This window comes from Culex pipiens, chromosome 3, assembly GCF_016801865.2.
Source record: "Culex pipiens pallens isolate TS chromosome 3, TS_CPP_V2, whole genome shotgun sequence".
Lineage (NCBI taxonomy): Eukaryota > Metazoa > Arthropoda > Insecta > Diptera > Culicidae > Culex > Culex pipiens.
Genome location: NC_068939.1, coordinates 87,251,180 through 87,267,510, shown reverse-complemented (window position 1 = coordinate 87,267,510; position 16,331 = coordinate 87,251,180). Strand labels below are relative to the sequence as shown.

General features: G+C 34.1%; 1 protein-coding gene across 7 annotated transcripts in view; it reads left to right on the top strand.

Moving 5' to 3' along the window:
• Positions 1-16,331, top strand: part of LOC120414616 (PDZ and LIM domain protein Zasp) — a 110,221-nt gene that overhangs the window by 60,406 nt on the left and 33,484 nt on the right. The window lies entirely within an intron of this gene.

The window sequence follows — 16,331 nt, the reverse complement described above, 5'->3', positions numbered from 1 at the left end:
TAAATAGATTCTGTATCATGAAGAAGAATACACTACACAGTAAACTATGGTAATATTACCTCTGGGAATGTGGACAGATTTAGTTTCAGAAAAATGCCTCGAAAGAAGTGTAAATTTACATTATGTTGTGAGATTTCACTTTTTCCACAAAATACAGGTAAAATTGCATCGAAAAAGATGTACTGTTCAACCATCATAGTTTCAACCTTCTAAGCTCAGGTTATGTTCAAAAACAAAGCATATTTAAGTTGAAGAACACATTTTTTTTTTTTTTTTTGAAAAAGTTATAAAACCTTTGCCGATGGTTACAAAAAACGTGCGATATTTACTGTTGATGCTTCATACAGGCTATGAATCCGCCAAAAAAAAGTTCAATTTCCATTTCAATTCCATATTACATAGTTAAAAATTGTGTACATTTGAGATGTATTGATTTTGAAGGTGTCATTTACTCTTTTATGATGTAGTATTACCTCAATTTATACTTTGAAAAAAACAAAACACTGGAATGGTGGTAAATTTACACATTTACAGAGGTAAAATGAGCATGAGCATGAGCATGAACATGAGCATGAGAATTATACATTTACAGAGGTAAAATTACAATTTTCATGTCAGAATTTTCCATTTTCAGATGGAAAATAACCACGATTTTTTTACTGTGTATATTGTGAATTTTTAGAAATATAATACACACAGTCTTCTGGGAGAAGGTACATCTTTATTGCTAAATTATCCTGAAAAGAGGTAAAAATATCACAAATATGTAATATTTACTGAACATTTGTGTCAGAAAAAATGAATGTATGACAAAGTGTCGATAGACATATGGTCGAATGAGCAAAAGGTCGAATGCCAAAAGGTCAAATGGACAGAAGGTCGAATGGACAAACGTCGAAAGGTCAAGTGTCGAAAGGTCAAGTGTCGAAAGGTCAAAAAGTCGAAAGCTTAAAATAATATTTTATTTTATTTACAACTAATGTTTGAAAGAATGAATAAAAATCTCAAAAATAGAACAACCATTAAAAATGGAAAAATACCAATAATTTTTTAGAAGTCGGGCATTTTTTTTAAAGAGCTGTTCATAATTGAAAGAATTAAAAAACTCCCAAAAATATTTAAACAATCAAGAATCGGTAGGTCAAGTAGGTCAAGAGTAGGTTATTTAAAAAAAACATAAAATAAAGCTAACAACATATTTTAGAAGTTGGACTTTATTTGAAAGAACTGCTCATGTTTGAAAGAATGGAAAAACTCATGAAAATAATATAACAAGCTGGTAAAATTTCTTCTTACAGACTGAAAAAAATCACAAAATAGTTTGGAATTCAGATTTTTGAAATAACTGCTTATGTTTAAATTTTTTTAAAAACCTAAAAAAATACGATTGTCCTTTCGACCTTTTGTCCATCCGACCTTATGTCTTTCGACCTTTTCCATTCGACCTTTTGTGTATTCGTCCTTATGTCCTTCGGCCTTTTGTCGCACATCCTCAAGTCTCTAATACTAAAAAAATCTAATGCTTTGAAAATTGGGCCAAATCATACATGTAAATCTGTAAAAATGTTAAGGGTTTGTGTGATCACAATCTTTTAAATGACCAAGGCCAATTTTAAAAATTCGTGAAAAAAAGAGATTTTTTATGGTTTTCATTTGCGTGGCAACCGTGGATCAACTCAACGTTTCGAGAAAAACTATCAAAAAGTTTGAAAATTCGCTTTACACATGAGCAATTCTCTACCAAAACCGGAAATGGATTTTATTTGTATTTTTTGATTTTGTTCAAACTTTGTGGGTGCCTTCCCTGTGACCAAATAAGCTATTTTGTGTCATTGGTTCACCCATACAAGTCTCCATACAATTTTGGCTGGTGTACAAACAAAAATGGTATGTAAATATTCAAACAGCTGTAACTTTTGTGTGAATTTTCTGATAAATTTGGTGTCTTCGGCAAAGTTGTAGGTATTGTTGAGGAAAATTGAGAAAAAAATATGTACACGGAAAAAAAAATTTGCAGATTTTTTTATCAACTTTTTTTTTTTACTAAAACTCAATTTCCCAAAATACGTATTTTTTGATTCTCGAGATTTTTTGATATGTTTTAGGGGACTAAAATCCGCAACTTTTGAGCTACAGAGAAACATGGTCAAAAAATCTGCCGCCAAGTTATGAATTTTTAAAAAAATAGTGATTTTTGGAAAAAATCCAAATTTCATGCAAAAACAAATTTGAAATCAATTTTTGATGCAAAATTGAATTTGCAATCGAAAACTACTTTACATTTTTTTTTGATAAAGGGCTTCGTTTTCAAGATATAGCCACCGAAAGTTTGGTTTTAGCAAAATATTTGCAGTTTTTCGATTTTTAAAAATAGTGACCATGAGCGACCATTTCTAAAAATATTTTTTTTGAAAAGTTCAGAAAATTTGCTATAAAATTGTCTAAGAGACATTGAAGATTGGACCTCGGGTTGCTGAGATACAGCCGCTTTAAGAAAAAGAAACACGAAAATTGAAGTTTTCTAAGTCTCACCAAAACAACCCACCATTTTCTAATGTCGATATCTCAGCAACTAATGGTCCGATTTTCAATGTTAATACATGAAACATTCGTGAAATTTTCCGATCTTTTCGAAAAAAATATTTTGAAAAAATTTAATCAAGACTAACATTTTAAAAGGGCCAAACAATGAAAATTACGCCCATTTGAAATGTTAGTCTTGATTTAATTTTTTTCAAAATATTTTTTTCGAAAAGATCGGAAAATTTCACGAATGTTTCATGTATTAACATTGAAAATCGGACCATTAGTTGCTGAGATATCGTCATAAGAAAATGGTGTGTTTTTTTGGTGATATTAAGAAAACTTCAATTTTCGTGTTTCTTTTTCTTAAAGCGGCTGTATCTCAGCAACCCGAGGTCCAATCTTCAATGTCTCTTAGACAATTTTATAGCAAATTTTCTGAACTTTTCAAAAAAAATATTTTTAGAAATGGTCGCTCATGGTCACTATTTTTAAAAATCGAAAAACTGCAAATATCTTGCTAAAATCAAACTTTCGGTGGCTATATCTTGAAAACGAAGCCCTTTATCAAAAAAAAAAAATGTAAAGTAGTTTTCGATTGCAAATTCAATTTTGCATTGATAAATAACTTCAAATTTGTTTTTGCATGAAATTTGGATTTTTTTTCCAAAAATCACTATTTTTCAAAAATTCATAACTTGGCGGCAGATTTTTTGACCATGTTTCTCTATAGCTTAAAAGTTGTGGATTTTAGTCCCCTAAAACATATAAAAAAATCTCGAAAATAAAAAAAAACGTATTTTGGGAAATTGAGTTTTAGTGAAAAAAAAGTTGATAAAAAAATCTGCAATTTTTTTCCCGTGTACCTATTTTTTTCTCAATAGTCCTCAACAATACCTACAACTTTGCCGGAGACACCAAATTGATCAGAAAATTCACTCAAAAGTTACAGCTGTTTGAATATTTACATACCATTTTTGTATGGACAGCAGCCAGCGCCGTACCTAGGGGTTGGCGCAGTTGGCGACCGCCAAGGGTGCTAGCCCTTGGGGGGCGCCGGAATCGATGATTGTACAAAATTTGCATGTCAGTTATAACATTCCCATTAGGTATTCGAAACAGAAGGGGCGCCAAATCATAAAGTAGAACTACAAATAACTAGATTATTTGGCTTAAAAAATAAAAAAAATATTCTGGGGCGCCAAAATCAGTTCTATCAATATTTCAATCGAAGTGTTTTTGCAAATTAAAACCTAATTCTAAATTTATTTTTTCATCAAAGAAGGGGCGCTTAAATGGCAGAAAGTTGAAGGAGTTCTAGAAGAGCTTCTCAAAATAAAAACAGCATTAATGTTTGGACCGTTGCATAATGAAGTTTGAGTAATACCTTCCAGACTAAAAAATTGTCCAACTATATGATATTTTCACGTTAATTTTTCTGTGAACTACAATCAGCCAAATTGTGAAAAAATATAGTAATATTTTGAGCTTCTTTGAAATAGGAATTATTTTAACATTTAAACAAATACCTTTCTTTTGAAATTTGGACATTCTTGAGTTTTTTAAAAATGGCTTTTGAAATATTTCCAGCACGATTTCCCCTTTTAAGCAACTTCGTGCATTATAAATTACATGCGCTTTTCCAGAATACTAGAGTTTTAAAATAGGAAAACTGCTGTAAATTATCACCAATACCCGGGCAGACGGTAATAACATAATTCATGCCATTTCAATAACAAGTAATGTTAAAATAACAGGAAGTGTTATAGAATATTCTTGCAAAATCCATTTCATCCATCATCCAAATCCATCATCCGAATCCATTTAAAAATCACAACTACGAATAACAAATCTTGTTATCAATAACACAAAATGTTATTGGCCCACTTTTTTCAAATATCAAAAAAAAATATTCCCAAGTTATTTCCGTCTGCTCGGGTAAGACCAATATAATCAGAGCACACAAGCTGTTCTGAACATCACTTGTTTAGTTTTAGCTTAACCGGTGTTGTTAACTTTTTAAATTTAAAGAAAAAAAAATATATTTTATATTAATATTTTAGGTTGAAAACAGGTTTGCTTTCTGCAAAAAATAGTTAACTTGAATATTAAATTTGATTTAACGAATTAAAAATAAATTAAAATAAATACCGACGAAAAAAATAATGCAAAACATTAATAATTAAAAAAAATAAAATTATGAAAAATATTCTCAAGCATCGTATGGGTAAATCAATAAAAAATAATAGAAATTTCTTATCTTCATATTTATTTAGCAAATATAATGCTATTATTATTATCATTAAAATAAGTTTCATCATGAATTGCGTTGAATTTTGATTGATCTTCAATTGATTTTAACGAAATGTGGCTCTGCCGCTACATATTGAAAAATTATACATCGATGCCGGAGTACTTTTTTGTACTGAGCTTGCTGGGATTCTTATCTAGATAGAACAAGAGAGAACACGGGCATTGACTTATATTTTTTTTTTTATTTTGAAGAAGGATTTTTTTTTCTAATTACACCGAAATGAAATCCAAAGCCAAATCAACTAACTATTTTACAATTCTGGGAAAGTACTTTGTTTATACAATTAAATTAATACTAGATCAGATCAAATTAAGCAGGCATAGAAAATATCAAATTTGTTAACAAGTTATAACAAAATTTATGATGATGGAGCATTCTGTGCATTTATCTGAAAAATAAATTTTAAAAACAAAACTATGATGTAAGAATCGATTTTATGAAATCTTAGAAAATATTCTGCCAACTTAATTCCTACAATAATTTTAAAATCGACCGATCTCATATTATTTGAAAAATAAAACATAAAATAACTGTGTTTCTGAATTTAACCATAAGGTCTCCAAATGCAATTATAAAATCAAAACTCATTGAAGCAATCATTGAAAATTAACATCAATTTATAAAAATGCTTGTAAATTTGGGAGGGGCGCCAAATTGATGCTTCGCCAAGGGCGCCGTGGACCCAAGGTACGGCTCTGACAGCAGCCAAAATTGTATGGAGACTTGTATGGGTGAACCAATGACGCATAGGGAAGGCCCCCACAAAGTTTGAGTCAAATAAAAAAATACAAAAAATAAAAATGGTCGAAATCGGCCGATTTCGTAGAGAGTTGCTCACATGGCAAAATTTCAATCTTAAATTCAACACTTAAATCAAGAAACATCTTCGTGAAAAATTCAGAAGTGATTGGAAATGTTTGGATAATATTCTTCAATGTGTAATTTTAAGATTTTCTCGTCACGTTTGTGATTTTGTCAAATTGTAGCATTCTTTAAATTACCAAATAGAATGCTCTGTTACTTAAATCTGATGCATTATATGCATAACTTATCTGTGATTTTGTTTAACTTCGACATAAAACTATAACCATTATTAGTATGATTTACGACTCACTGATTGTAAAAAAAAGCTTCTTGCTGATTCAACAAGCCCATTGACGCTACCGCAAATGCAATTCAACTTTGTTTTTTTTTTCACCGCCGTCGCATCCACTTCCGATCGCGATGTTTTACTACCAGGTCAGCATACGACAGCAAGAGCTCTGCACTGTACCTTTTGCAGTGGGTAGAATGGAACAGTTGAATGGCCTCTTCCCTTACAAGTTTCCTGCAACCTGAAGTGGCGGCGTAAAAAAGTGCGCACTTTATCGGACTGTTTTATTCTAGGTCATAAATTACCTTCGCTTCTTGTGATATGAGGCGTTCTTTTTTGCATTCATTGTAGTCGTTTTTTAATGCATATTTTTGCTGTCGCAATGTTGCATTTTGTAGCATTTTACTACTTACCAATATATACCCAATGTTCACCAACATATTTCGGGCGGTTCCAGTTTGTTCGGCAACAATTTATTCTATCAGGCAGCAATTCATCAATCGGATCTAAGAAATTCATTAGCTGGCCTCACGAAACCCTCAAAACTGGCCACGATTGACACTGCGCTCAGTGATAAATCAATCAATTCCCCTTAAGTGGCCTCCGCGTGTGTGTAATTACACTTCTCGCACATTTGTTTGATTGAAAATGCCATTCCGCAAGACCTTTAGCCTAGACTCCGGTCTACCTGAGCCGGAGTTCGACATGCTTGCAGTTCCAGCTCGAGAACCACTTTCTGGCATTCAGGGTGGGGTGGATTTATTGTTTGCTTTCCGTGACTTGATGGGTTGTTAATATTTTCCACCGCAGTGTTTATGAAAATGGGTTCTCTGGCCCCGTGGCACACATAGAAGGAGAACCGGCGCGTCACGGATCGAGGTGACAACCGACGTATGGCAGGATCGTGATTATGTCACATTACTCTCCTTGAGAGCGAGTATGGGAATGAGCGGTTGGGACACGGAGGAAAATCTTGCAGGTATTTCAGCATCAATTAATTTACCATAACCATAATTTGGTCAATAGTGGCGCCCGCCACGTCATAATACAGATCTCTGTACCGAAAGAAAATTATTTTGTTTAATTTCTAATTTGAGCAGCGACCGACTAATAGGGGTTTCTCGTAAATCACTAAACCAATTTAAAACTCTATCGCCATACATCACTAGCCTTCAACGACCCCAGATCGAACCACTATTCCGATCAATTTCGTAAACAAAAAAAACGGACTGAATAGGAGGGCTGGAGGGCCCCCAATCGACGTCGCCAGTCCCAGGTGACGATGGATTGGATCTCTCAATCGTCGCGACCCCGATATTGAAGTGAGCCCCTCGCGCTAAGAGGATTGTTTGGCGGTTAATTCATCAATATCTTACGAATGACTCACCGGGTAGACGACTGGAAACGGGATCCTGTCGATTAGTAATGGACCCGCTCGATTAGTTTGGAAAAAGCAGCTGAATTTCCACAAAGTCATGCGAGAAAAATTTCATATTGTGCGGTCAGTTGTTCCTTCTCGTTTTACGCCCAGAGAACCCATTTGGACGCGGTCATAAATTTATCATCTGGCCGCTGGACTTGGGACTTCATGTGTGTGCGCTGAAGTTGTTGTTCTGTTCTAGGGACGGAGTCCATATTTGACAGGCCAATTTGTAACTGTTGGCGAACGGTTATGGACCCACACTGGGTTAGGTGGTACTAATTTATGCCACCGTAGACACGCGGTAGCCAGCTAAACTCGAGAGTTATTGGAGTTTTGCATTAGTTTGTTCGGTTGATTTTCACTGATCGATATGTTTAAAGTGATTATGTAGTTTTAGGTACTATATCTAGTTGCTTTATTCTCTACTCAGTAAAAAAATCATGGTAAAACTACAGCTGGGAAGGGGTACATTTTTCAGAAAAATATGAAATTTTACCTCTGACAATGTGTAATTTTACCACTTTTCTGCTGAAATGTCGCTTTTTCAGTCTAAATTGAGGAAAAATTACATCATAAAAGAGGTAATATTTATCCTTCCAAAATTACACCTTCGGCGTCATCCATAAAGTATGTCACGCTCTAGGGGGGGAGGGGGGGTCTGAGCATGTGTGACATTGCATGCTATAAGTATAGGAAAAGCTTGACAAAGTGGGGGAGGGGGGGGTAAATTTTGGCTAATTTTAGCGTGACGTATTTTATGGATGAAGCCTTCCAAATTTACACAAGTTTTTACTGTGTAGTCGCGATAAGAAAGCTCAAAAGTCACCTCCACGTTAATATCATAACTCTAAATAAAAAAATCCCAGACGACGAACGCCCAACAGATCATGAGTCATCGCATAACTTCGGATACGTCCTCGTCCCCCATCTTCGTTTTAGTTTCCTCTTTATCTGCATACCCCAAATAAATTCAAAACAAACCACCGACATTCAGATGTTGGATTTTCCAAACGCTCTTTGCACCACGTGTGACGAAGTGCACTGTGAAAAAGTACGGTTTAAATTTACATTTAAAAGAATGTAATTTTTGTTTTCTTATGCTTTTGGTCCTTACAACGTTTTTTTGGTTCAAACAAAAACTAGTAAATTTACATGTAAAAGTTTGTAATTTTTTTTTCTTGTGCTTTTGGTCTCTACAAAGTTTTTTTTTCAAACAAAAACTTGTAAATTTTTCTTATGCTTTTGGTCATTTCAACGTTTTTTTGGTTCAAACAAAAACTTGTAAATTTACATGTAAAAGTAGGTATTTTTTGTTTTCTTTTGTTTCTGAGCATGAGCATGAGCATGAGATACCACTTTTTGTTTTCTTTTGTTTCTGATCGTTTTAACGTTTTTTGGTAAAAACAAAAAGAAAAAAATGTTACTGTGCTCATATTGATCTTGCGGGATGACGACACCGATCGGCTTCAAGGTTTCCTCGAAATGAGTGGCACTTTCCGGTTAAATATTTCTACGTCATCTATCTTTTTTTTTCTTGCTTCTCCTCCGCATTTGTCGGAGAAGTGATGATTGGTTCGAATTAGTTGTAAATTATCAGCTATTTCTACAAATCGGTTTTTCTCGAGAGTGGTCCGCTTATTGCTTTTTCCGAGGGATTAGTTCTGTTCGGGGTTTTTCGGTAGGGAATTGGTGCGTTTTAATGCTTAAATTGATATCGAGCCGAGAAATTCGGTGTGCGTTCATCAATCATGTAGTGCCAAAAAAAAATCACTCAAACGTAATCCAACACGCTTTCGCCGTCGATTCGATGGGAGCAAATTTATGAACTAACGTAAAAAATTACGACCGGAATTACGATCTTCAAGCGAAGGGAGCAACAACTACGTTGGAACAGTGTTGCCATCCAAGGCAAAGGCCTGGTCGGTGGTCAAATAAATAATTTAACTTCCTGAGGGTCAGTGGAAAAAGGAAGGCATTTTTAAGTGTTGCCACAATCAGACGATGTGAATCGGTGCAATTCTCTGGAGTTTTGTATCCTTTGAATATTTACAAAAATCTCCAAGAAACTTCAATTTATATCCGAAAAAAAAAACAAATTGCTCGATTGCTCAAAGAATTTCCAAGGCCACAAAAAAAAATTCTTGTAAATAAATCGAATTCCTGAGGTGATTCAAAAGTTCCCACAACAAAAAGTAAGAGTTTCATTCTCGCACTTTTTACAAGTTCGAACACACCAGACGAAATAAAAAAAGTTTATTTCTTCCCCTGCCATAAAACTTCCCCACAGAAAAAAACCAACCTTCAGGGTCTCGTGTACAAACTTTGTTGTCCCCACATATTACAACCAAGTTTGGCACGTAGTAATCACAATAATGCAGACATAAACTCCCCGCGCTGGATCGAAGAAGGAGGAGATCGGAGCAAAAACGTCGGCCGCCCAAGTTGATTAAATATCGATGGGCGGGAAATTGAATTGCTCGAGTTGCCTTTTTTTGCTGCTTCTTTCAACCCGAGCGATGCACATACTTAACATTCCGGTCTGGGTGTTTTGGTAAACAATTTGGTCAACATCCACCCGAAAGTGGTCACGAAGGAGCGCGAAGGTGGCGCGCGGTGTTTTGGGCGAATTCAGCGAAAGTGAAGTTGGAGTACTTACTCACGTATTTTTGGGTTGTATTCTTTTTTTGTTGACTTGTTACGGAATTTTGCTGGTCAATCGACGATTGGGGATGGTGCTTAAAATGTATTTGGTGCGATTGAGTCATAAAGAGAATCTATGGTTGAATTTGTCGCATCATCATTAAGTTAGATTTCATAGTAAATTAAAATAGTAAACTGAATTTATCTTATTATTTTTATATTATCTTGATCGAAATTTCAAAATTAATCGTCTTCAGCTCACCTAAATCATGATTTTTTTTTTCAAAATTTATGTTTAGAAAACATTTTTAATGCACCATTTTCTTGCTATAAATATTGAAGTTGTTTTTCATGTTCAGTTTTTTTTTAATTTAAAAAATACCTTTTGAAGAAAAAGCAAAAAGTGGGCTGATAAAATTTCCAACAAATTTCTTTTTTTTATGGAGTGCTGGTTGCTGAGATACAGCCTCTTAAAACTTACAGTTTGTGAGAAATGAATTTTTTCTTAGTGTCATTATATAAGCCACCATTTTTCAACTCGCGATATCTTTGAAAATTTTAAATTTACTGCTCTTTTCAGCAACATTTCATTATTCTTATAGAATCAAGAATCACATTTTGAACGGACTAAAAATTTTTTTTTACATTCAGACATTTTGAGCTAGATTTTAAACCTTCTTTATGAGGGCTAATATGATGATACAGTCATCCCACATATTCGGAACACCCACAAATTCGGAACACTTTTGTGATAATTTGTCAATAGCATGGCAAATGCAGCTTTTCTCTCGGTCATACTATTTTTTAGGACCTTTATTTGGACATTTTCTTGCTATTTCACTAGTAAAAGTAGTACCGTAAACCGGGGTGACTTTGATAGGGTTTCAATTTGTTTTTAGAATATTTTCCAACAGGTAAGGTGTTTCTCAAGATTATTATTTTTAAAACATGTACTGGAATAGGCCACACAAAGTCCATGCACTATTTCGGAACTAAAAGTTTTTTCAATAATGTTTAGAAAAATAGTTACGTTAAAAATTCTAAGTTTGAATTCCGGGGTGACTTTGATAGTCATAGTTTTTCTTGTTGAAATCATATTGAAGATGTTCAAACTTCATTTGTACGCTAAATGTACCATCACTAAAGTAGCTGATGTAGTTTTTAAGAAAAAAAAAATCAATGTTTATATTTAGTTAACTAAGTGTATAAGCTTTAAAGCAAAATACATATAAATTTTAGGTAAAATTGCTAAAAAGTCGGAATTTTGCCTGAAATTTGTTAAAACTAGTTTTGTTTATAAAATTATCGATTTATATTGCATTTTATACTGAATTCGAAGCACGAATCACAAGTTTTCACATTTTACATGAAGTTTGTTCAACTGAATTGCCTATAACTTTAGAGAGTTTTTATAATCTTGTTTCAAAACACATATTATTTATTTTTTATAAACTTTTTTAACCTTCTCCTAGTGGAAAATTGTCCAAAGAATCCGAAAATGCATTCCGTTTTCCGATTAAAAATCATGTTCAATGAGAAAATCATGACACTTTGAGAAGTTTAAAATAATGACTTTCATCAACATTTTCTTAACTATAGTTAACTAACTTTTTAAACTTGTCAAAATTTTATGAAAGGTTCTTCTTGAGGTACTTTGAACACTTCTCTACTACGGTCAGTATGTTTCTAAACCATTCCTTACGTATTTTAATTGTACTCTTCATTTTGCGGAAAAATCGCAAACCTATCAAAGTCACCCCGGCTATCAAAGTCACCCCGTTTTACGGTACTTTTTGAACAAAAAACTTCACTTCAAGACTATTTTATCCTGAGCAGCAAAACACTGCCTCCAAATTGCCTGTTCCATGATTGTGGGATGTTATTGTGCCTCCCACAATTGTGAAACGCCTGAATTTAACTGACATTTTCACAAAAAAAAATGTTATCAGACCATGGATAAAACATCACTAAGCTTGAGTTTCACTGGTTGCAGTGTGTGAAGTCATTATTTTGTTACAAATATGAACTCCGATCCAAATATGATCCAAAGTTTGTTTACATCCGTAAAAAAAGTGTTCCGAAATTGTGCTTGAAATCCACAATTTCGGAACACTTTCTTCAAAAACTTGATATAAAAGTTAAAATATGCAGTTGTTCGATACAGCATTCAAAAGATCGCATGAAAAGCTTTGAAATGAAGGTAAAAGCGAATCATTAAGATCAATTATCGATTTGCTATGATTTTTTGAACATTGGCCGATCTGTAAACTGTTCCGAATATGAGGGATGACTGTACTGATAAAACAATATTGTTCACAAAATATATGCTTTATGATGCTGTGTCTCATAAACCAGCAGTCTCATCAATAAAAACAAAGAGAATTCAATAATTCCATTTGCAAGTTTGATTCAGCATCGTATTTTTTTTTATTTCGCTTGATTTTTTAAATACTCAGCCTTACAACCCCTTAAACAAATTAAAAAATCGAAAATTAAAAAATACGTATTTTGTGATTTTTTTATTGCAATAACGCTATTGCAAATATCCTATTTCTAGTTTTAAGCCACCTATGGCTTAAATTTCAATTTTCATGGTTTTATTTTTGTAATCGATTGTAATTCAGAATACATTGAAAAACGCTTTTGAATGCATTTAAAATTATGTTAAATAATAATTTAATTAGTTAATTAAAATGCATTCATAATAAAGTTCAAAAAATCAAATCAAATTATTCGCTCTACAGCATTGTCTTGGCGTTCTCGATTGCGAGATTCCTACTCGAAACTAGGTGTTCGAAGGCTTGATTGTTAAGGCAATTACAAACCTCTTTTTACACCATAGCTTCCATCCACCCCGGGATTCGAACTGAGAACCATTGGATTGTGAGTCCAACTGCCTACCAGCGACTCCACCGAGGCTGGACCCAGGGAAACGACTCCTACACCTGGACTGAGCTAACGACCTAACCTCTAGGTTAGACCGGGACCAACATTTACTTCCCTGTCCAACGGAAGGCGTGATCAGACAAATCTCGTCTCAAAATTTGTCACCGGGACCTTCTGGGATCGAACCCAGGCCGACTGGGTGATAGGCAACCACGCTTGCCCCTACACCACGGTCCCGGTTATAATTAAGTTAGGTATTTTAATTTTTTTTACAATTTTTCATCGTGGGACCACTGGTCGGTACAAAACGTTAAAGTTTAGGATTATTTTATATTTTTTCATATTTTGCATATCGTTTAAAACAGAAAAACTGTAAAAAAATATTATGAATTTTGTGATACTTTTTGTTTTGATATTTCAAAAAAAAGGCTTGAAATTTAAAATTTATTTATTTATTTTGCCCATTTTATTTGACCAATCCGCAAAATTGCATAGAGACTTGTTTGGAAAAGTGACTTCTCTTAACAATAAACACAAAATAAAAAATCTCGAAAAATTTCATTCTGTCATTGAGTCGAGAGATTTTTTAAAGATTAAAAAAAACCTGATGGGTAATTCTCCGCCTACTCACACAGCAGTTGCCCCGACCCCTCTTCGATTTGCGTGAAACTTTGTCCTAAGGGGTAACTTTTGTCCCTGATCACGAATCCGAGGTCCGTTTTTTGATATCTCGTGACGGAGGGGCGGTACGACCCCTTTTATTTTTGAACATGCAAAAAAAGAGGTGTTTTTCAATAATTTGCAGCATGAAACGGAGATAGAAATTTGGTGTCAAAGGGACTTTTATGTAAAATTAAACGCCCAATTGGATGGCATGCTCAGAATTCCGAAAAAACGTATTTTTCATCGAAAAAAACACTAAAAAAGTTTTAAAAAATCTCCCATTTTCCGTTACTCGACTGTAATTTTTTTTGGAACATGTCATTTTAAGGGATATTCAATGTACTTTTCGAATCTACATTGACCCAGAAGGGTCATTTTTTCATTAAGAACAATTTTTTTTCATTTTAAAATTTCGTCTTTTTTCTAACTTTGCAGGGTTATTTTTTAGAGTGTAATAATGTTCTACAAAGTTACAACAAAGACAATTACAAAAATTTTGATAAATAAACATAAGGGGTTTGCTTATAAGCATCACGAGTTATCACGATTTTACGAAAAAAAGTTTTGAAAAAGTTGGTCGTCGTTATACATGGCCGTTCATGGCCGGTCACCCGCGACAGACACCGCCCCTCCGTCACGAGATATCAAAAAACGGACCTCGGATTCGTGATCAGGGACAAAAGTTACCTCTTAGGACAAAGTTTCACGCAAATCGAAGAGGGGTCGGGGCAACTTTTCCCGATTTCGTGTGAGTTGGTAGAGAATTACCCTGATTTGAATTAAAGTTATGTTGAGCTCGAATTTTAATATTTTTTAATCAGAAAGTATCACAAAACGCTTGATATGCAACTATTCAAAGTGATTTTGCATCAAAGAATTCTTGAAAGAATGAAAGTCTTTGTTTTTTGTTTTCTGATCCTAAAATTCCTTTTTTTATATTTAAATTGCCCAATTTCATCGAAAAAGAAAGATACAAGTTTAAAAAATCTATTCCTCAGAATACCAATCCCCAGATTTCCTTAAAAATAAACAAAAAAAAAAATAAACAATTCTCCAGATTCACTATTCTTTTTGATAATATTTGATAATTAGCAGGTATAAAAATGATTTTAAGTTTTAATGAAGATTAGAAGATTTGAAGATTTGAAGATTAGAAGATTTGAAGATTTGAAGATTTGAAGATTTGAAGATTTGAAGATTTGAAGATTTGAAGATTTGAAGATTTGAAGATTTGAAGATTTGAAGATTTGAAGATTTGAAGATTTGAAGATTTGAAGATTTGAAGATTTGAAGATTTGAAGATTTGAAGATTTGAAGATTTGAAGATTTGAAGATTTGAAGATTTGAATATTTGAAGATTTGAAGATTTGAAGATTTGAAGATTCGAAGATTCAAAGATATGATCTCTATGAATTTCATTATTTTTCTATTAAAAAAATACTTAAATTTTAGTAAAAATTATGTGTTATTTATCAGTTAGTCTAAATCGATTTGTTTAATTTTTTTGAAAATGATTGTCGTCTTCTTAAGGATTAATATTTTATTCAGAAATAAAAATACAGAACCAACAAGCCCACAACATCTCACACCTCAGAAGCATTCCACGCATTCCAATGCATTAACCCTTTGCTACAACAATCATTACCTGACACACGCTTTTGACGAGAAAATTGTCGTTAAAAGTTCTAAACACACCTCCAAAGTGAACGGCTATTCTTCCGCCTTTTAAACGAAGTCGATTGTACTAATTTGTTCAAATAGAACACCACCTCAGGCGTACAATTTCTTTGCGAATGCTTCTACAGTTTTTTGTACGGTAGAGCTCCAATTGTGGGCCTCAGCCGAAAGAGACAAAAAAAGCTCCCTCACCAAACTGTGGGAAGCTTTCTCACATTCTGGGATAATTTATCGTCATAACCAGAAACATAAATAGAAGTCGTCCAACGAAGACCTCGGCCAAGTACCCAAGCCAGTATCGAGAAAATGAAAGTAAATCGCGGACGGTACTCGCTTCTAAAAGAGTCACGCCGCTAATAGCTTCATTAGCAATGAAAATCGCTCAAAGCTGGGAGCGACGACGGCGGGTTGAAACACAAAGAACTGCAGCAGCAGCGACTTGCGACGGGATGAAAACGTGCCCCAAAGCTAAGGTTGGGAGGGGGGGTAAAGAAGGGACGGTTTAAGCTTCAAACATATCGCCAAAACACCCCAAAGGGTGGTTCTTTGAGAAGGGGTGAAAGGGTGAGATTTATTTCAAATTTGCGGGTTATACCATTGATTTGATAAAAATTAAGCAAATTTACTATCGAATGAAAGTTAATTTATAAAAATAACGAACGACAAATATTATTCTAAGTTTAAGTGACGTTTACTATTTCACCCCACCCCACCCAGATATTAGCACTGCAGACTCGCTGTAATCTACCGCGGGTTGACCCCACTCGGATTCATTTCCCGCTGCTAATATACCTTTCGTTTACTGCTCTGTAAGGAATGAAAAGTGAAAAGCACGCTCCCAGAAATAGAATCTATTTACGATAAATGATTTATTCGAGCACGACTCACCACCACCGAAACCGGAGCCAATGCTGGCAATGAATTCTTGGCAGGAAATTAAAACAAACAATATGTTTGGACCGACGATGGCCCCCCAAAACAAGCAAGCCGCAAATTGAAAGTTTGCCCAGCCAATTAACCTTAACTTGGCGCGGTCCCTTTCGCTGCTCATAGTTGACTTCAATAGTGGATTGTTTGCCAATAGTGGCAAAATTTACATTCAACGACGATAT